General features: G+C 42.0%; 1 protein-coding gene across 7 annotated transcripts in view; it reads right to left on the reverse strand.

Moving 5' to 3' along the window:
* The window catches only part of ZBTB38 (zinc finger and BTB domain containing 38), an 85836-nt gene that overhangs the window by 19659 nt on the left and 41105 nt on the right, over window positions 1-25072 (reverse strand). The gene's annotated exons all lie outside the window — the stretch shown is intronic.

Consider the following 25072-nt stretch of genomic DNA (forward strand, 5'->3'; position numbering starts at 1 on the left):
TTTTCTCACCCCCACCTGTTTCTCAGACCAGTGCTAACAGTTGTTATAGTTGACAATTGTCCCAGTAGTCTTTCCCCTTACTTCTGCAAATTTGTAGCAATATATACCTGTCCCAATTTGGTAAAAGGATTTTTTCCCCCAAATGTTAAGGGTCTCATCATCACTCAGGGCTGCTGCACTAGATCCCTGGAGTTAGGCAATGCCATGGCCCTGCCACAAGCCTCCTATCTGTTTTCAAAGATAACCTCGACGATCTAATCCAAACAGAATTCAGGAAGCACGAAAATGATTAAAAAAAAAAAAAAAAGTTTTCCCTAAGTGGTACCTATATGTAAAGGTACCATCTGCTCAGAAAAGAAGCAAAAACTGGAAGAGCCATTCCTAATCTGTGGCTCTGAAGGGTCCCACTCTATCCTGCTGGGCTCCCCAGATCTCTCCTTGACCCGTATGACTACTAGGGACACCCTGCCTTTCTGCGCTACTGACCCACGTGGGAACCCATACCAGTTCTTTTCTGATTTCTCCTTTATTACAGCCAAAGTAGACTAGAGGTTTTAGAAAAGAGCTCTGTGAGGTACTGCAGGCAAACAAAGGAAATAAAACCAGAACTAGGAAAGTATGTTTCTGAGTGTATAATATTGGGTCTAGTCACAGGTTTCTAAATTAGCACAATCGAAAGGCACAATGGCTCTTGTTCTGCGTGAGAATCCCCTCTGTTCCTCCCGGAGCCCTGGTCCTGTGACTCTCTTTGAGTGAACACTGTCCTATACAGAGGGCCTGGGATGGCAGAGCCTGGACACCCAGCTGATGTTCTAGTGAGCGATTGGTGAAAGCAGTGGTTTTCATGCCTCCAGTAAGAAATACATGGTACTTAGTGACCGAAGACACAAAGGAAATGAATGGCTTCCCTTACGACGTGTGATGCATTCTGTTCTGTACCATTATATTTCATTAAAAAAAAAAAAAATAACAGCAACTTGCTAAACTAATCTCACTGATTTCACTATGCACTAATAGATCACCCCTGCAGTTAAACCAAAACCAAAACAAACAAACACTGGTCTAAGGGACATACTACCCAGCTACTCATCCAGTCTCCCTGTGCTATCCCTTATCAAATGAAGTCTCCAGAAAGCCATGTATCTTGATGGTATTTCCCAGTGGCAATGTCTTCCTAGCACTAGTGGATAACATTTAGCTCATGGCATTTATTCGGGTTGGAGAGACCAGATGGCCACCTTTTGTAAGGCTGCTATTATTATAAGCTGTGCCCATCATGTTGTTTAGCATCCTTTATACAAGCATCCATTTGATAAATCCTTTTATTGCATGCAGCCATAGACAAAAAGTACGTTTTTACTAACAAGTTCTTCTATTCAGCTAATGAGAACAATATATTTAACATGTTTCTCTTTAAACTCTCAAGACAAGGAAGCTTAGAATTAACTTTTATCATCAATTGTTATAGCTATTCTTAGCCTGACTTTCTGGTGTGACTACTGTCTCACTTTCTTTACTTAACATGAGTTCTTCTGCTCTTGTTTACTGTTATCTGTCCTTAACTGTAATCTTCCATGAATCTTTTCTAGTGGGAGGGATTAAATCTATAAATAAAAATGAGATTTAATGAAATGGAATCCATATGGCTTCCTCTCTGCCTCTAAAAGGAGGAAGGGTCACCCCTGAATAGAGCTCAGGAGTCTGTCCTTCATGGGCTACAGATCAACAATGTACTTTGCTGACGTATCTTTTGCCTTCCTTGAGGCTCTCTGCCGTGGGCCCCTGTAGGGTCTACATTCTTCCCTGACTCATATCTATCCTAATCCTGTTGGTCTTCTCTGAAGCCCATGTATTATTTCAATTCTTCTCTTAACCTGGATAGACTCAAATCTGGCAAAACACATGCTATATGCCTCAAAAAAGTGGCTTCCATCTTGGCTTACTTCTATGCTGACTTCATCTACTTCGTCCTTCCACCTCAAAACTACTGCTTCTTCCGAAATGCTCCACTTCACAGCACCTTGAACCTCCCACTTGGCTCTACTTCCATTTGGAGAATACAATAATATTTCAGCTTATTTTTGGAGTTGTGTCCAATAAACACTCTACAGTGTCCTGGCTCAGATTATAAACCCACTTCTGTGGTATTCTCGGATTCTTCCCTCAGGCTGTTCAATTAAGATGGTTAGCAAAAGGCCCAACTGTTAAAACTTAACGTCTTAGTCATACTTACAGTTAGAATGCATATGTAATTACAAGTATCATCATACATGTCATTAAAACATCCTCATATCTTTGGAAACACAAAGTATGACCTCTTTCAGGGGAATATCTACCTTTGTGAAGCAGAAATCCTTTTAAAATCAGAGTTACTTTATTGCTGTGTAGCACCTTGATTTGCCTTCTTGGTGCGTGCGCACGTGTACACACACACCCCAAAAAACCAAAAGAAAAATACTTCATTCTTGTATCAATTTTACCCAGCAAATATGTTAATACCTAACATGGTCAGATATGGTGCTTGGTGCCGGAGATAGGGAGGTGAGTAAGGCAGGTCTCTGCCCTCAAGGAGCTCAGAGTCCAGGGGAAGAAAGAGACATACCAATTAGTGATTGGAATCTATGATGGTAAGCGTTATACTAGAGGTATGTACAAAGTGTTAGAAGATGAAGTGACAACTTACTATTTACAGGGCCCTGGAATGCTTACCATCAAGGAAGAAACAGAATAGGGCTGTGGGAAGGGCAGTCTAAGCAGAAGAAACGCTATGGGCAAAGCAAAAAATGACAAGAGGGTACACTGGGCTGAGGGACTGATGAGTGGTTGTGTGTGATGGATCCATCCCAGCACCCACAGCAGTGCCAGGCCCATGGCAGGTACTCAGGGCACATCTGTTGATTGAGGTGGGCTCTAAAATACTCCCCACAGTAAATATTATACTACAAGTAATAGAGTACCATTGGAAGTCATAATCAGATTTGAGGTTAAAGGGAAAAAAACCACTCAGGCTGCAGTATGATGAAAGGATCAGAGGGAGGCAAACTGGAGGCAGGCCAACTCGTCAGTCATCCTAGCGGTGCAGATGGGAAGTATCCCAACCACCCAGATGGAATGAAAGCCTGGGAAAGTGGGGACAGGCCCCGGCTAAGAAAGTAGGATTGAGTGGACGGGGGATCTCTCTCAATTCAAAATTTATTTTAACTCCCTTTAAAAACTTTTTTAAAGTTTTATTTTGTTGTTGAGGATATACACAGCAAAACATAGACCAATTCAACAGTTTCTACGTGTACAATTTAGTGACACTGATTTCATTCTTCGAGTTGTGCAACCATTCTTACCCTCCTTTTCTGAGTTGTTCTTCCCCTATTAACATTAACTCACTGCCCTCTAAGGTTTCTATGCAATCTTTTGAGTTGCTATTGTCAATCTGGTCCCATACAGATAGTTCTTAAAAGAGCATAATGCTCAAGGCAGACATTTTTTTACTAGTTAAGCTAAACTATTATTTGGTTTTAAGAAGATTTCAGGGGTATTTCTGGTTTAAGGTTTAAAGACTATCTCAGGGCAATAGTTTCAGGGGTTCATCCAGCCTTCATGGCTCCACAAAGTTTGCAGTCCATAAGAATTTGAAATTCTGTTCTGCATTTTCCCCCTTTTTATCAGGATGCCTCTACAGAATCTTTGATCAAAATGCCCTGAACAAATATTTATTGAATACCTACTACATGCAAGGCATCAGGCTAAGTGCTACAGGAAAACAGAAATTTATTCCTCCGTTGAACAAATTCTCACTGGATGCCTACTATATACTTTGGGACTGTGGTCCCCAAACCTGACAATGCATCAGTCACCTGGGGAACTTTAAAACAGCACAGATTTACAGATTCTCCATGCCCCTCCCCCACAGAGATTCTGAATCCATATGCATTTTTAGACTTTAATTTACAAATAAGTATACATTCATATAATACCAAATTCAAAAGGCACAAAGAGTAGGCATTGAAAGTCTCCCTCCCTCTTCGTCTCAGAGGCGCTTCAGATGGTTTCTATCAACCAGCTAGAACCAGGCATGAGGGCTAATACTAAAACCTAGTGCCGTAAGATAAATGAAAATTCTGTCTCAATGGGCTTGTGGTATAGTAGGGGAAATAAGATACATTTGTGAAACACTGCAAAACAAAGATACACGGTGACTGCGCAGGACCAGGCACGCAGGGGGAAGGTTCCGGGAGTTCAGAGGAGAGAGACTGCTTTCAGATTTCATGGGAGGCTGGGGAATGGGTGCGAGGGAGAGGATCAGCAAAGCCTAGAGGAGGAAGCGATTACTAGATCTTGACGGGTAGAATTTAGCTCTGTAGATACGAGCGAAGGGAGTAAAGGGAGTTTGGGGCAGAAAGAGGCATAGAGTCAGAGTTTCATACTCTCAAAAAGTTTATCATCTAGGAGTCAATAAAATAGCTTAAAACAAAGAATCCTAATCTGCAAATATAAATTGGAAAAGCCGTGGAAGTTATTGAAGATGCAATTTAAAGCCTTTCCGACTTTAGCACCCACTTCTCCAATCTTAACAGTGCCCTCTTCGTAAACCACCAAGTTTTGTCATGAACAGTCTTCAGAGGAGAGCTATCCAGCTCACTGGATGACCTCTGAAGGTGCTATGACGTATGTTACACGGTCAAAGTGCAGCCAAGAAACGCGTTCTAAATCTACAGACCAGAGAGCATCCACAGCGGGCCATGGAGCAAATCGAGGCCACCCACAGGTTCTGTACGATCCACTTGGTATTTTTGAAAAATTCAGCAAATGTTGAAAAACTGTGAGATTTAACATAAAAATCCTTATGATTTTTCTTGAAAAATAGGAAGACCAGCAACACTGGAGTGGCACTCTTGCCAGGCAAGAAGGGCTGGCACTCAGTAGATGCGTCCCCGCACCACAGTGACCTACACGCACGCACGCACGCATGCACGCAATGTCTACCCAAGCATTTATCACCTAGCTGCTTCTCTCAGGAACTTGACCTGCCTGGCCTGTTAGCCATTTCAGTTTCTGTGACTGATGAGAACATTACGTTTACACAGGACTCACAGAGCTTATCAGATGTACTTCTTGTGAGAAAATCCCCAAAACGAAAATTAATACTTATAAAAGAGATCATTCGGGAGGGTAGTCATTGTCACACACACACACACAAAGTATTCTTTGGCTTGAAAAAGTTATTTTGCGGTGACATCCTCTACTGCATTACTTCACAGAAAGTAACTTAAACCCAAAGTCTCAGGAGCTCCTGCCGTGGAAAGTTGACAACATATTTCAGAAAAAGAAAAAGCTGGAAAGAAGATAAGATTTGATTTACATGTAACTTTCTAAAATGGCTTCTAAAAAGTTAAGTTTTGTGCAATAAATTCACTATTCTCATTAGTATTACCGAATGGACTAAATAAATATAAAAAAAGCTAACAAAATATTACTGATGCAAAAACTTTGGTGAGTCACAATTTCTTTACTGTGCTTTAGGTGAAAGTTTACAGCGCAAACTAGTTTCTCATTAAAAAAATTTATACACAGTGAGTCAATATTCTTTTTAAGTAATTTGTAATTAGGTAACTGTGGTCATCTGGCTTAAGTTACTATTTTCCTGAGTTTGTATTTTAGTTGTAATAGCTTTTTAAACATACCTTTAAAATGCATACATGCATATATATATACATATATATAAAAAACTGTAGGTACACTTACATATCTGCATATATAGGAACATATGATATATGTAAATATATTTTATAATCACATATATATAAATAGGGTGAACATATAATTCAGCATCTAAAACAGGACACTTGAAAGAAAGAAAAGTTGCTACTGATAATTGTGCCAGGCCAACAAGTATATATTAGGTCTGTCCCCAGGAAAATCAGCATGAATGGTCATCCTGTATGTATGTATGGACACATGTATGTATGTGTGTGTGTATATATATTTATATATATGTATATGTATATATATCTACATATATTAAAAAGGTAAATATAAACTTCTAAAGTAAATGTAAAATTCTATAGTATAGTTATAACTATTTATGTAAATATTTACATAAAATGTACTTTATAAGGAGCCCTGGTGGTGGAGTGTTTAAGAGCTTGGCTGCTAACCAAAAGGTCGGCAGTTCAAATCCACCAGCTGCTCCCTGGAAACCCTATGGCGCAGTTCTACTCTGTCCCGTAGGGTAGCTATGAGTCAGAACCCGGGCTCGAGGGCACCTAACAACAACAACGACAACAACAACTCATCTCCATGACCCCTCCTCTGGAATTTCTAGCTTTTGGTTCAAACCTTTACTATAACATGTAGTACTGTATTTGTTCATGTTTGAATCTTTCTCTATGAGCTCCTTGAGTGCAGGGACAATCTTACTCATCTTGTACTTTCTGCACCTGTAGGGTACAACAATACATTGCTGATGTTGCTGACAGCGAGAAGACAGAAACTGGCTTCTAGACCCTGAGGTGTGATGAATTATTTAGTATGGCCTTTCTCACCATGGTCTTGTAACTCCCACCCAGGTGACTGGGCGGGGATGTGCAAATAAGGTAATTGTGGCCCACCAAGGGGATTGACCAGTTTTGCCTTTAAAGACAGCCAATCCCAGAGCAGAGAGAAGAGCCTACCACCACCAAGGAAGGACAGACTGGCAGCAGAGACCCGCAGGAGACAGCGCAGTGGGCTTCTGGGCCCACGGAGTAAGAAAGCTGAGTGCCTTTGGGCAGGAACTGAGGGCCAGGGAGAAGCCTACGCCTGACCCACGGATTTGGAACATGCCAGCCTCCACAACCTCGTTAGCCATTTCTTTTATACAGTTCATGAGTTCTCTGAGACGTGGCAGCATATTAGGGAACCCAAAGATGGTAGTGAGGTTACCAAGGGGAGAGAGAGTAGTTGATGTTAGAGATGATGGAGTGGCACAGCAGGCTGGAAAAGCTGGACATCTGCACAGCACCCAACTTTGTGCTGATCTTATAAAAGAAATTATTGTTTAGACCCCGAGCAGCAAATGGCTTAAATTATATATTGTATACAGAACAGTTCCCATTTAGAGCTTTAAAACTCAGGCCTAGAAGAACCCAAATTTTACTCTACAGACAGCAAAACGATTTGGAAAATAAAACTTAATTCCTGTTATTTTATTTTTTTCTAATCCAGCCGTATATTTCTCAAAGTGTGTTTCATGGACCTCCGGGTCTCCCAAGACCTTTTCAGCAAATTCATGAGGTCAAAACCATTTTCGTTACAATACTAAGATGTTATTTGCCTTTTACTGTGCTAACATTTGCATTAATGATGCAAAAGTAATGGTGGGTAAAACTGCTGGGTCACTAGCAGGCATCAAGCCAGTAACAGATGAAGGAGTGAAAATTACTCGTTTTATTAACTCTTGAGTACACATCTTTTCTATAATCTGTGTGACAAAATGGGAGATACACATAAAACACTTCTGCTGCATACTGAAACATGACGGCTGCCTTGAGGAAAAGCCCTTGGATGGTTCTTTGAGTTGTGAGCTGATCTAGCCAATTTTTTCACGTAACGTTACTTTTACTTGAAAGAATGACAGACAAACCATGGTTCTCAGACCTGGGTATTTGATCCAGCATTTTCTTGAAAATGAACTAAGTGAGGCTGTCAGTTCAAGGGAAATAACTTAACCATTTTGTTGCCAATGATAAAATTTGAGTTTTGTGTGAAAATTAGAAGTTTGGAAAGCTTGTATTTACCACTATGAACTTGACACTTCCCAACGTGTAATGGCTTTTCTGATGATGCTAGTGATTATGTTAACCAATCAGATTTTTGGATACTGTGTAATGAACTTGGAAGCTATGCGTAACTCAGTAAATCACTCTTTTCCAAATAACCAATACATGTTGTTACAGGAAAAAAAAACAACTCGTGGATTAAAAGGCACAAGATGGACCGGTGGCTTTTAATGTAACAAAGTACAAAAGGTTTATTGATACAGTTTCAGATACCATGTTGCAACTAACCTCTAAGAAACTACCACTTGTCTAGATACATGAGACTAAACGGGCAGCTCCTGTCCAGAGGTGAGATGAGAAGGCAGAAAGGGTCAGGAGCTGGCTGAACGGACACAGGGAATCGGGGGTGGAAACGAAGAGTGTGCTGTCACAGTATGGGGAGAGCAATTAGGGTGACATAACAAATGTACATATAAATCTTTGTATGAGAGACTAACTTGAATTGTAAACTTTCACTTAAAGTACCACAATAAAATTAAAAAAAAGAAACTACTACTTGTCAAATTTTGGTGTAGTATCAAAGAATATTCCACAACTAACCGAAAAGACTACTGGAAAACTCCTTCCTTTTCCAACTATGTATTTGTTGGATTTTTTTTTTTAATACACTTCAACCAAAACATATTGCAACTAAATGCAGAAGTAGATGTGACTATCCAGCTGTTTTCTACTAAGCAAGGTATTAAAGTTATTTACAAAAATGTAAAACAATATCACTCTTCTATTTTTTGTCTTAGAAAATGATAGTTATCTTTCATAAAATGTTACTTGATCATGCAATAGGTTTAATCACAGTCATTTTAATAAATAGTTTTTAAAATTCTCATTTTTAATTTGAAAATGGTCAATATTGATATATATAACTCAGATAAACAAAATTTCTTAGGGTACTCAATGATTTTTAAGAGCATAAAGAAGTCCTAGGATCAAAATGTTTGAGAATTGCTGCTCTAATCTATAAAAAAAAAAAAAAAAGTTCAAAATTTTTAAAGAAATTACTTAAAAAATTTTAACTCAACAAAAAAGATTATACACAAGCCTAACAGAAATAAAGAGAAAGTGGATGAAAGTGGTAAAATACAAAGCAGAAATCCCCAGGAGACAAATGGAGAGACTAGAAGACGGAGACACACAGATCAACACACCCACAGTCACACAGTTATACACTCTTGACAGCTGCCCTTATTTCCCAAGCTTGAGGCGATTGCTATTTCTTGAGTAAATGAACAGGGCTGGAAAACCAGGTGAGACCAACAGGCCTTTCCACTCTATACTAAGGTGAAAACTGTTCCTTAATTTGCGCGGCTGCCACTTACACTCCACTTGCAGACTCTATCATTGTTTGCATCCCTGCCTTCCAAATCTCAAAGGTTAGCTTGGCCACAGTATGTTTGCCCATATGATTCTATACATTCATCCATTAAAAATCAACCCCCTCCCCATCTTAATGTGGACACTGTTTTCAAGCACTGGTTAACTCACTCTGGGATTGAACTTCAGAACAGAGAGAAACAATTCTTGGCGATCTGACCAACTAATCCTCAGTGTTTTTGCTTAATTAAATCACTTCCTCCCCCAATTAGACAACTTCACTGAATACACAGAAGTCCAAAAAGTTAAAACCATAGTTTCTAAATAAACTCCTAACCCGCACAGTGCAAAAAAAGATTCTTCAAAACCCCTTTAGAATTGTTAACTAATGTGTCTATTATATAGGCCCTTATAGGGCTTGTTAATAAAATTTAGTGTACTTTTATAAGAAAATCTTAAGACGTTTCAAAGAGAAGAGTGAAACGACCTCGTCTACATTCTTGGTGTGGACCAGAGTTACTCCCGAGGGCCAGACTGAACCCCATTTTTCTAAATCTTCTGATTAGAGGAAAAGGCCAAGAGCCTTCTTCTCAGCATCTTGACCACTCAATTCCTAACGTATTAATAACAAAACTGAATCAACAGAGTGACTTTCAACTTTCTCCTCCCTCTACTGCATGCTGTCTTCTATAAAAAGAAACGTAGAAATAAAACCCAACTAAAAAAAGAACGCACTGGATTAGGATACTGACCTGGAATTCTGCAAAAGTCAAACTCACAATCCATTTTGGGCCGGTGCGGGCCCATATCCAAGCGGAATCTATCGCTCGGGTTTGCTCTTCCCTGCAGAAAGCTCTCTGACAAACAACACTGCCTCAGCGATCTGACCCCACCATCCCACACTCATCTTTGCGGCAGCTCGTTTTCTTGTGGTCATGTTGGGTGACTACGTCAGACCTCACGTGACGGGGTATTGGAAACACGCACCGGATCTCGAAAACAGATTTCCAGACGGAAGCCCTTTATAGAGTTGAGCTGTGTCTAGGAAAAGGAAAACCTCTTGATTTTGCCTTCTAAATGCAGCTCCAAAGGGGCAGAGAAGAACTACACTGATCAGACTTTAATTCACTTAAGCTATCAGATTCAAAAAGGCATAGTATGACAAAGGAACTCGCTGGTTTTCTGTGGTGGTGGTAGTGGGTTTTTTTTTTTTAAACCCTTTTGTGCCCGGTGGTAAATACAGCATCAATGAACTTTTCCAGCCTCTGGGGTTTATTGGGAAGCTGCTGTACCACTGATAGTGTGTGCTACCACAAGGCAGGGACCTATATGACTGCCGGAAACTGAAGAAACGGGTGTGTGCTGCAAATTACTGTTTTTACAGGGTATTGTATGAGGTGTCTGAATTATTGGTTGGAAAAATAGGAATTTTGAAAATTTTTATTTGTTACACTTATGTACCAATAGACCCCGGTGGGGACTCTGGGGTATAATCAGTGGTTCTTCATATGTACCACTAAACACTCAGGGTAGGCTTGTGGGAGGGGGCAACAGAAAACAAAAGTCCATACTACCTACCAAAAAGTCAGACGCACTCAATGATTCAGCATGCCTCCATTAATGAAAACACATGGTATCAACAAAAAATTCAAAGGAGAAAATAATTGGGTCATCAAAGGGTTAACTGAAATTCAGGCACTCTAAAGGCCAATGTCAGGAAGCTGCTAGAGTGCATTCAACTGGCAGGGAGTCTGGCTTGGAGAGCCTTACCTGAATATATCATCTTGAAAAGGTAAACACTTGATCTTCAGACTTGTACTTGCGTGCCCACAGATTGTGATCACGAGTACAGTCAGATTCATGAATGATGCAACGTGCCCAGTTAAATATTTCAGGTCGTTTGTTTTGAAAGATAAAAGGCGGAAAACGTCCTTTGTTTTCTTTTGGAACACAGTAATATTTCATGGTAGCCCATGCACCTCAGGGTTCATCTTGGGATCAAGCTTGCCTAGACAATCTGCCTGCCTAAGAAACCCGGCAAACAGGCTTAGAGAGTAACTCTGAAACCCTCAAGTGCTGTGTCCATCTCTTGTTTCAACCCAATTCCACTGACACTCAAGTTCTAATGTTGAAGGCATTTGTTATCTAAATGCTCCGGGGGCTGAGTTAGCAAAATGACCAGGGCAGGGTTCTTTCCCCTGGGAACTTTGCATTTTAGGCATGAGTTTACCATCAAGAGATGGTTTCAAAGGCCAAATATCATGTTCTTGTGAACCTAAAGGGCCAGCTGATTGAATGGAAGGTGGACTTGTTTCTCTCAGTTGACTGCTATCTTTGGGGGTTGGGGTTGGACTGTAGTACATTCTGGATTCTGAACAAGAACGTCCCTCCAGCTACCAGCAAGGGTAGGTTATCCCAAAACGGATGGAGTACTCACTGCTGCTTTGATGTTAAATTATCCACCCTAACCCACCTTGTACCCCCGCTTTCTGGGAACTCTGAGAGACAATGAATCAGATAATGAAGCAGACACTGCACAGAGAGGAGCGAATGAGATAATGCACACAAACAGCACCCAATGCAGTGCCTGGCAAACAGTAAGGGTTCAATGAATGTCAGTTGGAACTAGCTTGAGAATTTACTGCGTCCTGTTCTATTGGTTGCTATGAAGCGAACTGTTTATACTTTGCCTCCCTGAAGTCCACTCTTCACATGGCATGTAGGATGATCTTTTAAACAGAAATGAGATCAAGTCAAGTCCTGCTTAAAACCCTTCAGTGGTCTTCCTCCGACTGCAGAATAAAATCCAGACTTTTCCCCGTGGCCTCTGGACTCTGCACCATCCACAGGTCCTGGTCACTCTCTCCCCTGCACCATATTCTATCAAGGTCTCCCCCTTTGCTTACTCCTCGTGCTGAGTCTCTTCCGGTCCTGCAGCCTTTGGAACACACTTGTTCCAGTGTTGTCCATGGCTGGCTCATGTTCATCCTTCAAGCCCAGCTCAAGTGTCACCTCGGACGAGCTGTGCCATCTCTCTATCTCCTCCTCATCCCTTTATTGCTCTTACCAAAATAAACCCCACTGCTGTCGAGTTGATTCCAACTCATAGCGACCCTACAGGACAGAGTAGAACTGCCCCATAGAGTTTCCAAGGAGCAGCTGGTGGATTAGAACTGCCAACCTTTTGGTTGGCAGCCGAGCTCTTAACCACTGAGCCATCACGGCTCCATTTGCTCTCACATCTCCTTATTTATTTCCTTCACACTACTTACCCCAACCTGCAATTACCACATGTATTTGCCTGCTTGTTTATTGTCCACTTTGCCCATCAGGAAGTAAGCTCCAGGAGGAAAAGGACCTTGTCCGTGCTGCTCACTGCTATGTCTCCAGGCCCCAGCACATGGTAGGAAGGTGCTCAGTAAACATGTGCTGAATGAATAAGTGAAGTGGCTATGCACACAGAACATGAACGAGGCTCGCTGACTAAAAAAGCAACTTGCTCCTCTCCCCCACACTCCTGATCCTTCTTACCCTGCTCTGCTTTTTCTGTTTCCCACAGCACTCACAGCCTCCCAATAGACTACGTAACTTACTTATTTACTACTTATCGTCCATTGGCCCTGCTGGAATATGAGCCCCACCAGGGCAGCAATCTTTGATGTTCTTCACTGATGTTTCTTAAGCACCTAGAACAGTACCTGGCACACAGTAGGCCCTTAATTAATATTCATTTAATAAATAAATGAGCTGTACTACCAATAATGTGTTTGTACATCAACATTATATAAGAAGACGCAGCATAAATATTACCAATTACAATTTTCATCTGCCCTCCACAGGCAATGAATGTAACTGCTTTTATCTGACACTTTTCAGGCTGTAAAGCACTTCACATATTGGTTCATTTAATTCTCTCAGAATCCTGTGAGACAGACATATAAAACAGAGATACTACTATGTACCTCAAAGGATTAAATGAATGAACAGAGTTGATGCTCAGTATATGGAAGTTGGTATTATTTGCACGCCCATAGTATAGATGTGGAAACTGAGGCCTGGAGTAAGCGACTTGCTATGGCAGAGCTTATAATTTCTGATGAAGAAGCAGCATTCAGTGTGCTGCACTGCAGCCTCATGTGTCTGCACACACAGCAGTCATGAAGTCAGAGCAGGGAGACTCCCTCTGTCCAGCATGAAACGGCTCTGCACTGAGACCACACTGCTGGAGAAGCCGACACAGGAACAGACCCAGGCTGGGAATCTAGAGATAGGACCTTCAGAGGCAGGCAGACTGGGTCACATGCCAAGAAATCACAGAAGGGTGCTGCCAGAAATGAAGGGGAATGTGTCAGGGAGGCCCCTAAGAAGGGGAGCTGAGGACCCAAGTGAAGGCAAGCAGACCCCTGACCATGGGTGGAGTTACCAGAGCAATCTGAGCCTTGCTGGACAATGGACCTCGGGCCTGGGACCCTTCGTGGCTGGCTGGTGCGCAGTAGCTGTGTGGCATTTTCGAGGTGTCACCTGACACGTGGTCAGTCATAGTTTCCATCCCACAGCCTAGAAAACATCCCCAAGCCAGGATTTGCTAATCTGAAGTGCAGACATCAGCTAGATGAATTTTCATTTGCACCCTGCCCCCCAGTGAGAACTTAGACTTCCTGGAGATGATGCAGTCTCAGGGATTACCGGGCTTATGCTGGGTACAGCAAGACACCAGAGGATGTGAAGACCTTGGGAGGCACTGGGGGAAGACAACCACCAGGGTGGGGCCAACTTCTACTGCAAGCCTTCTCGTGGGAAGTCTCCTGGCCAACACAGAGCTGAGGCATGGTCAGTGAGGTTTGTCAAAATTCTAAATCCTAATTCCAGTATCCTTACCAAGGCTTATAAGGTCCTCTGTGATTTGGCCTCATTTCCCACCACTCTAGCCCACATCAGATTCCTTTCTCCTCCCTGAATGTGCTCAGGTCTTTCCCACCACAGGGCCTTTGCACATGCTGCTTCCACAGCCTACAATGCCCCTCCAGCCCAGGCAGCAGCCTACACTGATCTCCATCCAACAGCCCCTCTCTCCCCACAATCAGGTTCACCTGTTATGTACTCTCACTGCATTTCTCTCTTTCATAGTACTTACTGCTATTGAAATTAAATATTTGACAAATGTCCTTTATCACCAGAGTATAAATTATCTGAGGGCTCAGACTGTTCATCAGTTTCCCTAGCATTCAGCACTACACTTGTCATAACATAATGGAAACCCTGGTGGCGTAGTGGTTAAGAGCTAACAGGTGTTAATAAATATTAAATGAATAAAAAAACCAAAAACACCTCAACACTAAACTTTACAGAGCCCACCACACCTGGCACTGTTACCAAGCTTTCTGGATCTAGTGGTAGGTCAATGTGAACTGCCCTGCTATTTCCCACTTACGCCAACGGGGTCAATACATCTGCTGAGCATAAAAAAGTCAAGAAGAGAGAGAGGCAGTTCAAGATGGTGGCATAGTCACATGCCTCATAACATCCCTCTTACAACAAAGACCTGAGAAAACAAGTGAATCAGATATACATGACAAATCTGGAACCTCAGCATCAAAGGCAAGGCTAAAGAATTGAACGGAGTGCCAAGTGGAAGGATGGACTGTACAAAAATAGCAGACACGGAGGATTCCACATCGTCAGTGCCCTGCCAGTCGAACCTGCCCAGTGTGGCCATACTAAGACAAAGCAAACAGTGTTCCCAGCCAAAGCCCATCAGCTGGTGTGCCAAGCAGGAGTGACTCTGCACCCACATTCAGAGCCAGGCAGGAGTGCTCCCCGCCCAGCAAAAGCTAAGTGCACTCAGCACACTCACTGCCCACCCCCGCTTTCCTCCGCATGCCCGTGGACCTGCAGTCCCCCCTCATCCCCTTATCCACCCTGCCGCATGTGCTCACAGACCAAAGGCACCCTCACTGCCCTGCCCCCTGCACCAGGGGCCCACAGACCAGTGGCTCCTGCTCCTTTGCTCAGCCACCCCTGCCGGGGACCTGTGGACCAGTGGCACCTGCTTCTCTGCCCAGCCACCCATGCCAGGGTCTTGCGGACTGGCAGTACCCATTTCTCTGCCCAATCACCCCTAACAGGGATCCACAGACTAACACTGTCCCCTCTTCTGCCCACCCACCCACGCTGGGGCCCCAAGGATCAGCGGTGCCCCATCTTCTGCCCACATACCTGAGCTGGGAGCCCACGGACCAGTGGCACCTGCTCCAATGCCCAGCCACCTGCACTGGGGCCTGCGGACCAGTGGCGTCCGTTTCTCCGCCCAGTCACCAGTGCCAGAGGGCCTGTGGACCAGCAGCACCCACTACTCAACTCAGCCACCCATGCAGGAGGCCCGCAGACCACTGGCACCTGCTTCTATGCCCAGCCACCACACCAGGGTCCTGTGTACTGACAGCGCCTCCTCCTCCACCCAACCACCTGAGCCAGGGACCTGCAGGTCAGTGGTGTACCCTCCCCCGCGTCTCGCTCTAGTGGACACGGGTGTACCCTCTGAGCGTGCACCTGTGAGCTGATGGCATCCTCCTGCCTCACCCCCCCTACATCGCCCCCTCCTGGGGCTGTCAGTGCGACTTTCCATACCACCCACCCAGTGACTGGTGCCCCATGCACCCTCTCTCTCACCACCTGGCAACCAGCAGTGCACACACACACAGCACCCAACCCAGCAACCAGTGAGAACACTCCCTGCACTCATGCCCAGGTGACTGGCCAGACAGACACATCAGCTCACCAGCAATACCAGCTACAGCATGACAGACACCAGCTACACTCCTGCCAAACGATGAGGAGGAGGACCTAGTGCCCTCATCGGTCATCCAGCCGGCTGCAACAGCACACATTCCACACCCAAACAGTTCCTGCACGCCATCTGCACTTGCACTGAAACCCCTGGATATCTCACACATGCTGAGACACCAGGGCATACCCTGTCCATTTGGGTAGCACTCTCTCACAGTGGATATGGAGAAGTCCTGCCCTGATCTCCAGAAAACACACTAACTGCTAATACCAAACGTAATGCCTTGGAGACAGCAGACAATAACAAATCATACGAAGAAACAGGATAAGATGGCTCAGACAAGTGAGCAAAATAAAGGGGCAGAAAACCTTCCTGAGGAAGAGAGAGTAATAGAACTAACTGAATTCAAAAGACTCACATATAGGATCCTCAAAGAGATCACGGAAAACACAGGCAAATCCACAAAAAACACAGACAAAACTCTAGATAAGTTCAGGAAAACAATACAAGAACAAAATGACAGAAAAAAAAAAGACAATTAGAAAACATACAAAGACAGCAACTAGAAATCCAGAAGATTAACAATAAAATATCTTTTCGGTTAACTCAATGGAAGGACATAAAAGTAGACTGAATCAACGGAAGAATCAGTGAAATAGAGGACAAATTCCTCGATACCAATTTGTTTGAGAAAAATCTGAAAAGAGAATGAAGAAAAATGAAGAAAGCCTAAGAATTATATGGGACACAATCAAGAAGAATTAATTTACATATGATTGGAATTCCAGAACAGCATGAGATTGGAAAAAAAAGAAAAAAAAAAAAAAAAAGCACAGAAAGAATGTTTGAGGAACTGCTGGCAGAAAACTTCCCTAATATGAAAGATGAGAAGGTTTCCATCCAAGAAGCTCAACAAACCCCATACAGGATAGACCCCAAAAGAAAGTCACCAAGACATATCATAATCAAACTCTCTAAAACCAAAGACAAAGAAAGAATTCTGAGAACAGCTCAGGAAAAACGAAATATCACCTACCCAGGAGCACCAATAAGAGTAAGCTCTGACTTCTCGGCAGAAACCACGCAGGCAAGAAGGTAATGGCACGACATATATAAAACCCTGAAAAGAACTGCCAATTGAGAATTGTACGGCCAGCAAAACTGTCTCTCAAATACAACAGCAAAACTAGGATATTCTCAGATAAACAGAAATTAAGGGAATTTGTAAAAACCAGACCAACCTTACAAGAAATATTAAAGGGAGTCCTTCAGACAGAGAATCAATGACATCAGACAACAACCTGAGTTTAAGACACACGAAAGCATCATACAGATACCAACCCAGATAAAGAACTCTCAAAAGTAAAATAAAGCTATAAAACCGAAAACAGGGGACCAGAGATGTCAATTTGTAACTGACTTCAAAACACAAAGGGGAAAAAATGGTGAAGTTATAGAGAACTTCTATATGGAGAGGAAGTCAAAGTGATATCAAGAAATAATGGACCGTTTTAAACCTAGGAAGGTAAAGGTAAATTTCAGAGTAACCACAAAGAAAATTACTAAACCTACTCACCAAAATTAAAAAGAAAAAAATCTTAGAGATTCAGTAAACACAAAATCAACAACACAAAAAGAAAATAAAATCCATAAACAAAAAGAACGTAGCACAGAAAATTAAGCAGAACACAGAAACTGTCAACAACACAAAAAAAAGCACAATAAAATGACAGCAATAAATTCATACCTATCGATAACCACAGTGAATGTAAATGGTTTAAATGCACCAGTCAAGAGACAGAGAGTAGCAGAATGGATAAAAAAACATGATCCATCAATATGCTGCCTACAAGAGGCACACCTTAGACACAAAGACATAAATAGGTTAAGAATCAAAGGATGGAAAAAATACACCAACTGTAACCAAAAAAGAGCAGGAGTGCAATATTAACCTGTGATAAAACAGACTTCAAGTCAAAATCTATCATAAGATACAAGGAAAGGCATTACATAATGATTAAAGGGTCAATCCACCAAGAGGGTATAACCATAATAAATACTTACGTACCCAATGACAGAGCTCCAAAATACACAAAACACACTTTAACAGTACTGAAAAGAGAAATAGTTCCACAATAATAGGAGACTTTAACACACCACTTTTGATGAAGGACAAACTCAACAAAGATACAGAAGGATCTAAACAACACAATCAACCAACTTGATCTCATAGACATGTACAGAATACTCCACCCTACAGCAGCACAGTACATACTCTTCAACACACATGGATCACTCTCCAGAATAGATCATATTTTAGGTCACAAAGTGAGCCTCAATAAATTCAAAAACATCAAGATAACACAAAGCGTCTTCTCTGATCACAACATCATAAAACTAGAAATCAGTAACAGGAAGAATAAGAAAAAAAAATCAAATACATGGAAATTGAATAACACCTTGCCTAAAAACCAGTGGGTAACAGAAATTAAAAACAAAATTAAAAAACTCCTACAATCACATGAAAACACAACATGCTAAAACCTTTGGGAGAGAGCAAAAGCAGTGCTCTGAGGAGAATTTATAGCAATTGATGCACACATCAAAAAAGAAGAAAGGGCCCAAATCAATAGCTTAACTCTCCAACTCAAACAAATAGAAAAAGAGAAGCAAAAGAAGCCCAGTTACCAAAGAAAGGAAATAATAAATATCAGAGCAGAAATAAATGAGACAGAAAAGCAATGGAAAGAATCAACAAGACTAGAAGTTGGTTCTTTGACAGGGTCAATAAAATTGACAAAGCTCTGGCCAAACTGACAAAGGAAAAGAAATAAGAAGATGCAAATAATCAAAAGTAAGAAATGAGATGGATGACATTACAACAGAACCAACTTAGATAAAAAGGATCATAACAGAGTATTATGAAAAACTGTACTCCAACAAATTTGAAAACCTAGAATAAATGGAAAACTTTCTAGAAACACACTACCTACCTAAACTAACACAAACTGCGGTAGAAAATTTGAACGGACCCATAACAAAAGAAGAGATAAAGGAGGTTATAGAAAAACTCCTAACAACAAAAAAAAAGCCCCAGCCCAGGCAGCTTCACTGGAGAATTCTATCAAACATTCAGAGAAGAGTTGGCACCAATTCTACTCAAATTATTCCAGAACATAGAAAAGGAAGGAATACTCCCAAATACATTCTATGAAGCCAGAATCACACTAACACCAAAACCATGAAGAGACACCACTAAAAAAGAAAATTATAGACCAATATCCCTCATGAATATAGACGCAAAAGTTATAAACAAAATTCTAGCCAATAAAATTCAACAGCATATCAAAAAAATAATACATCATGACCAAGTGGAATTCATACCAGGTATGCAAGGATGGTTCAACATTAGAAAATCAATTCACGTAATTCACCATATAAACAAAACAAAAGAATCACATGATTATCTCAATCAATGCAGAAAAGGTTTTTCCTGATAAGAACACTCAGCCAAATAGGAACAGAAGGGAAATTCCTCAGCATAATTAAGGGCAAATATATAAAACCAACAGTCAACATTATTCTCAATGGCGAGAGGCTGAAAGCATTCCCCTTGAGAATGGGGACCACACAGGCATGCCCTTTATCACCACTCTTACTCAACATTGTACTGGAATTTACAGCTAGAGCAATAAGTCAAGAAAGGGAATAAAGGGCATCCAAATTGGTAAGGAAGAAGTAAAACTAACCCTATTTGCAGATGACATGATCCTATACGTAGAAAATCCCAGAGATTCCACAAGAAAGTTATTGGAACTAACAGAAGGATTCAGCAAAGTGGCAGGGTACAAGAACAACATACAAAAATCAGATGAATGCCTCTACACTAACAAAGAGAATGCCAAAAAGGAAATCAAGAAAACAATACTATTTACAATAGTCCACAAAAAGATAAAATACTTAGGAATAAATCTAGCCAGGGATGTGAAAGACTTATACAAAGAAAACTACAAAACACTACTGCAAGAAACCGAGATACCTACATAAACCAAAAGAGACCAAAAGAATGTAAAAGACTGGAACCATGCTCATGGATAGGAAGCCTTAACATTGTGAAAATGTCAATACTACCCAAAGTGATCTATAGATATAATACAATCCCAATCCAACTTCCAACAACATTCTTTAACAAAATGGAAAAACTAATCTCCCACTTTATATGGAAAGGAAAGAGGCCCTGGATAAATAAAGCATTACTGAAGAAGAACAAAGCAGGAGGACTCACACTTCCTGATCTCAGCACCTACTATACAGCCACAGTAGTCAAAACAGCCTGGTACTGGTACAATGACAGACACATAGACCAATGGAACAAAACTGAGAACTCAGAAGTAAATCTATCTACCTATGGACAGCTGATCTTTGACAAAGTGTCAAAGTCCATTTAACAAATGGTGCTGGCAAAACTGGATATCCATTTGCAGAAAAATGAAACAGGATCCATACTTCATACCATACAAAAAAACTAACTCAAAATGGATCAAAGACCTAAATGTAAAACCTAAAACTATAAAGTTCATGGAAGAAAACATAGAGACAAACCTAGAGGTCCAAATTTACAGCAAAAATAGACAACCAAACATAATGAAACGTGCAAACCGCAGAAGATAAACTAGATAACTGAGACCTCCTAAACATTAAATACGTGCGCTCATCAAAAGACTTCTCTAAAAGAGTGAAAAGAGAACGTACAGACTGGAAAAAAAAAAATTGGCAATGACATATCTAATAGGGGTCTAATCTCTAAAATTTATAGAAAACAAAAGAGACAATCCAATTTAAAAATGGGCAAAGGACATGAGCAGACACTTCACCAAAGAAGACATTCAGGCAGCTGATAAACACATTAAGAGATACCTGCAATCATTAGCCATTCCAAAAAAAACACCAAACCTCTTGCCATCGAGTCATTTCTGACTCACAGCGACCCTACAGGACAGAGTAGAACTGCCCCATAGGGTTTCCAAGGAGCAGCTGGTGGATCTGAACTGCTGATATTTTGGTTACCAGCCAAGTGCTTAATTAACCACTCTGCCACCAGGGCTCCTATTGGCCATTAGAGAGATGCAAATCAAAACTACAATGAGATACTGTCTCAACCTGGTAATAATGGCACTGACCAAGAAAACAGAAAGCAACAAATGCTGGGGAGATTGTGGGGAGATTGGAACACTTCTATGCTGTTGATGGGAATGTAAACGATTGGAACTCCTATATACTACTATGGAAAACGGTACGGCACTTTCTTAAAAAGCTAGAAATAGAAATACCATATGACCCAGCAATCCCATTCCCAGGTATACATCCTAGAGAAGTAAGCACCGTCACATGATTAGACATATGCACATCCATGTTCATTGCAACATTATTCACAATAGTAAAGAGATGGAAAAAGCCTAAGTGTCTATCAATGGATGAATGGATAAACAAATTATGGTACATACACACAATGGAATACAATGCAATGATAAAGAATAATGATGAATCTGTGAAAGATCTTACAACACGGATGAATCTGGAGGACGTTATGCTGAGTGAAATAAGTCAACCACAAAAGGACAAATATTGTATGAGACCACTATTATAAAAAATAAAGAAAAGGTTTATACACAGAAAAAAACATTCTTTGATGGCTACCAGGAAAGGGAGGGAGAGGGAGGGAGAATCAGTAACTAGATAGTAGACATGTTAATTCTGGTGAAGGGAAAGGCAATACACAATATGGGGGAAGTCAGTAGATGACCAGGACAAAGGAAGACCTGAGAGGTACTCAAGAATAAAGGGCAACTACGTAAATACTAAAGCATATAAAATCCTGCAACAACAGTAATAACAAAGAATAATTTAAAAGTGGATACATAGATATGTATGCTAAATAAATGTGGGAGGTCATACCGGAGTACACCAGTGCACGTATGTAGGTATGGTTGTGGACATTTCTACATACATATTTATATGTGCTGCGTGTATATTCATATATATAATAAAGCACATAGGGGGCAGTTATGGCAACTTCTTAGACATAACCAAACACCTCACAGGACTGAGATAATGGGATTGAGGGCTAAGGATCATAGTCTTAGGGAACATCTAGGTCAACTGGCATAACACAGTTCACAATGTTCTGCATTCCACTATGATAAGTAGTGTCTGAGATCTTAAAAGCTTGCGAGCGGCCATCTAAGATACAACTACTGGTCTCTTACTGCCAGGAGCAAAGGAGAATGAAGAAAACCAAAGACTCAAGGAAGCTATTAGTCCAAAGGATTAATGGCCCACACGAACCACAGCCTCCACTAGCCTGAGATAAGAAGAACTAGATGGTGCCAGGCTACCATTACCAACAGCTCTGACCAGGAACACAATAGAAGGTTCCAGTTAGAGTGAGAGAAAAATGCAGAAGAAAATTCAAATTCATAAAAGACCAGATTTACTAGACCAGGAACTCCTGAAACTATATAGCCCTAAGACACCCTTCTAACAAGAACTGAAGCCACTCCTGGAGATCACTTTAACAGTCAAATAATAGGCCTATAAAATAAACAACACCCATGAGGAATGTGCTCCTTAGAATAGTCAACTATCTGAGACCAAAAGGCAATATTTGCCCAAGGCAAAGATGAGAAGGCAGGAAGGGGCAGGGAAACCGGAAGAATGGAAACGGGGAGCCAAGGGTAGAAATGAGGAGAGTGCTGACACATTGTGGGGAGAGCAACCAACGTCATGGAACAATTTGTGTATGAATTATTGAATGGGAAACTCAGTTACTATGTAAACTTTCACCTATAACATGATAAAATACCCCCCCTCCCCAAAAAAAGTCAAGAAGGCTGTTCTAACATTGGAAAAAAAACCCAGAAACACTTAAATCAAGACAAATAAACAATGCTGGACTAAAGCTGAGCTGGGTAAGACAAGCCCTAACCATTGCCCACAAAGATGTTGCTGCTCAAACAAGTCAGAACACTGAGACACTGGAAACTGCTTAATATCACTGCTTTGGCTCAAAGGATGGAAAAGGACAATTCCCCAAGCTGCTCCACCAATATGCCTTGCTCAAAGTCCAGGAATTTGGTTTTTGTCTCCCAGTTGCTCTGACTGAAATGGCAACAATTTCTTTCTTAATTAACTTTTTAATAAATGTTGAATCACTTCTATTTTTTAAGTTGGCAAGATGTGGGACAGTGTAAGGGTCTTGGTTTCGCACGATGCCCTCCCTCACCTACTCCCACAGGTCTCCACTCTCTGAACTGCCTTTCAGTTCCATCCACTGTCCTCTCCCTCGCTCCGCCTCCTCTGGTGAGAAGCTAATCTGGAGATGGTGCTGGGCCCTTGAAAAGCACAGCTGGGCCTGTGACCTGCTTCTTGGTCATGAACTGTGGTCACTTATGCTTCGTTGTGCACCAATATGTGACCCGCTGAAAACACACGAAGCCCCCTTTCCCTACCAAGCAACCAACAGTGAGACGGAAAGGGCATCGTAATGTGTGCTTACAGTGGTGGCTGTCGGCAGAGCGGGCACATCACACTCACCCGTGGAACCTCAAAAACAATGTGCAATAGGTGCCACCACCAACACTGAATCGGAGTCTCGGAAGACAGGATCTGGGCAGGTGTGCTTTTTGACAGGTGATTCTAATGTGCATCCTGTTGCAAATTACTGTGTTAGCTGGCCCATGACATCTGCCTACAGCCAGGAAGAAACAGGTCACTGTGGCCCCTGCCTGTGTTGGAGCCCCTCTGGGGGCCTGCTGGGGTTAGTTCAGAGTGACATCAACATCAACACAAGCGTCAATGTCCCCATCACAACTTACTCACTTTAAACAGTAGGAAGTTCACCTAAACACACCAGCCAAGTGCCCCTAACACCTAACCCGTGTGTCCACGTGTCCAGCACGTGCTCCACACTCTATATACACTATCCCATTTAAACCTTGCGGCAACCTTATTTTGCAAATGAGAAACCTGGGGCTCGTAGAGGCTCTGCAACTTGAACAGGGTCATTTAGCTAGTGAGGGGCAGAGCTGGGATTCAAACCCAGGCAGTATGCCTCCCAATCCCACCCTCTCTGCTCTCCATTTCAGGTTCAGGGGCACCAAGAAATAACACACTTAGCTTTTCCGTGGCTCGCTTTTCTCAACTGCGTTCAGTGAAACACACGTGTTCTAGAGACCAAACTAGCAAATGCTCAGGTGACATCACCCCAGCCTCCTCGCCAGTGTGTGTCTGGCAAGCTGCAGCCTGGCCTTGAGCAGGGCTGTCATGCACAGGGGCACAGACTATGCCCTGTGGTAGGCAGAGGGGGCCAGGGGCGAAGACATGTACCTCGGTACAGGGCTGCACCCCCTTCCTCCTGCCAGACGAGTCATTTCTCTAATTTGCACACAGGTACCATATGGACCACCAGGTGGCTGTGGACCTGGCCCTGTGGGATGCTCCTCCATGCAATGGTGAACATTTAAAGGAAATCCAGAATTTTCCAAATATTCTACTTTTATTTTCTTTTAAAATATTGTAAACTTCAAAGTAGTAGATGGTTCTTATAAATATTTAAACATTTTAACTTTTTTTATTCATGTCCATTTCAAGACAGTATTTACTGAATGCCTACCATGTGCCAGGTACTGTGCATAGCACAGGGGCTACACAAAGAGGGGCACAGAAAGGGAATGGTGGGGATGAGCAAAGCTATGACCCTCCAAAGCACTGCAGTAGTCCACTCAGGAACCAGGGTGCCCTCTAAGGGTAAGTTAGGATGAGGAAGACCGTATCTGGTCTGGCACAGAGGCTAGGGCTCCATCCAAGAATAAGTCAGGACAAGGTAGGTTGTGTCTGGTCTGGCATAGAGGTTAAGAGCCTGATCTTTGGTGTAAGGTGAACCTGGCTCTGCCACTTTCTGGCTGTGACCTTGGGCAAGTTTCTTAAACTCATACCTCAGTTTCTTCATCTGTAAAACGGAGGTGATTACAGAATCTATTTTGTAGGGCCCACGTGAGGAGTAGACAATAATGCCTGTAACTTGGCGTAGTGTCTGGCATAAAATCAAGCTTAGTCAATGTTAGCTATTCCTAGCACTGTTATTAACAACTAATTGTTATTA

The sequence above is a fragment of the Trichechus manatus genome, unplaced genomic scaffold, assembly GCF_000243295.1.
Source record: "Trichechus manatus latirostris isolate Lorelei unplaced genomic scaffold, TriManLat1.0 scaffold00132, whole genome shotgun sequence".
Taxonomy (NCBI): Eukaryota; Metazoa; Chordata; class Mammalia; order Sirenia; family Trichechidae; genus Trichechus; species Trichechus manatus.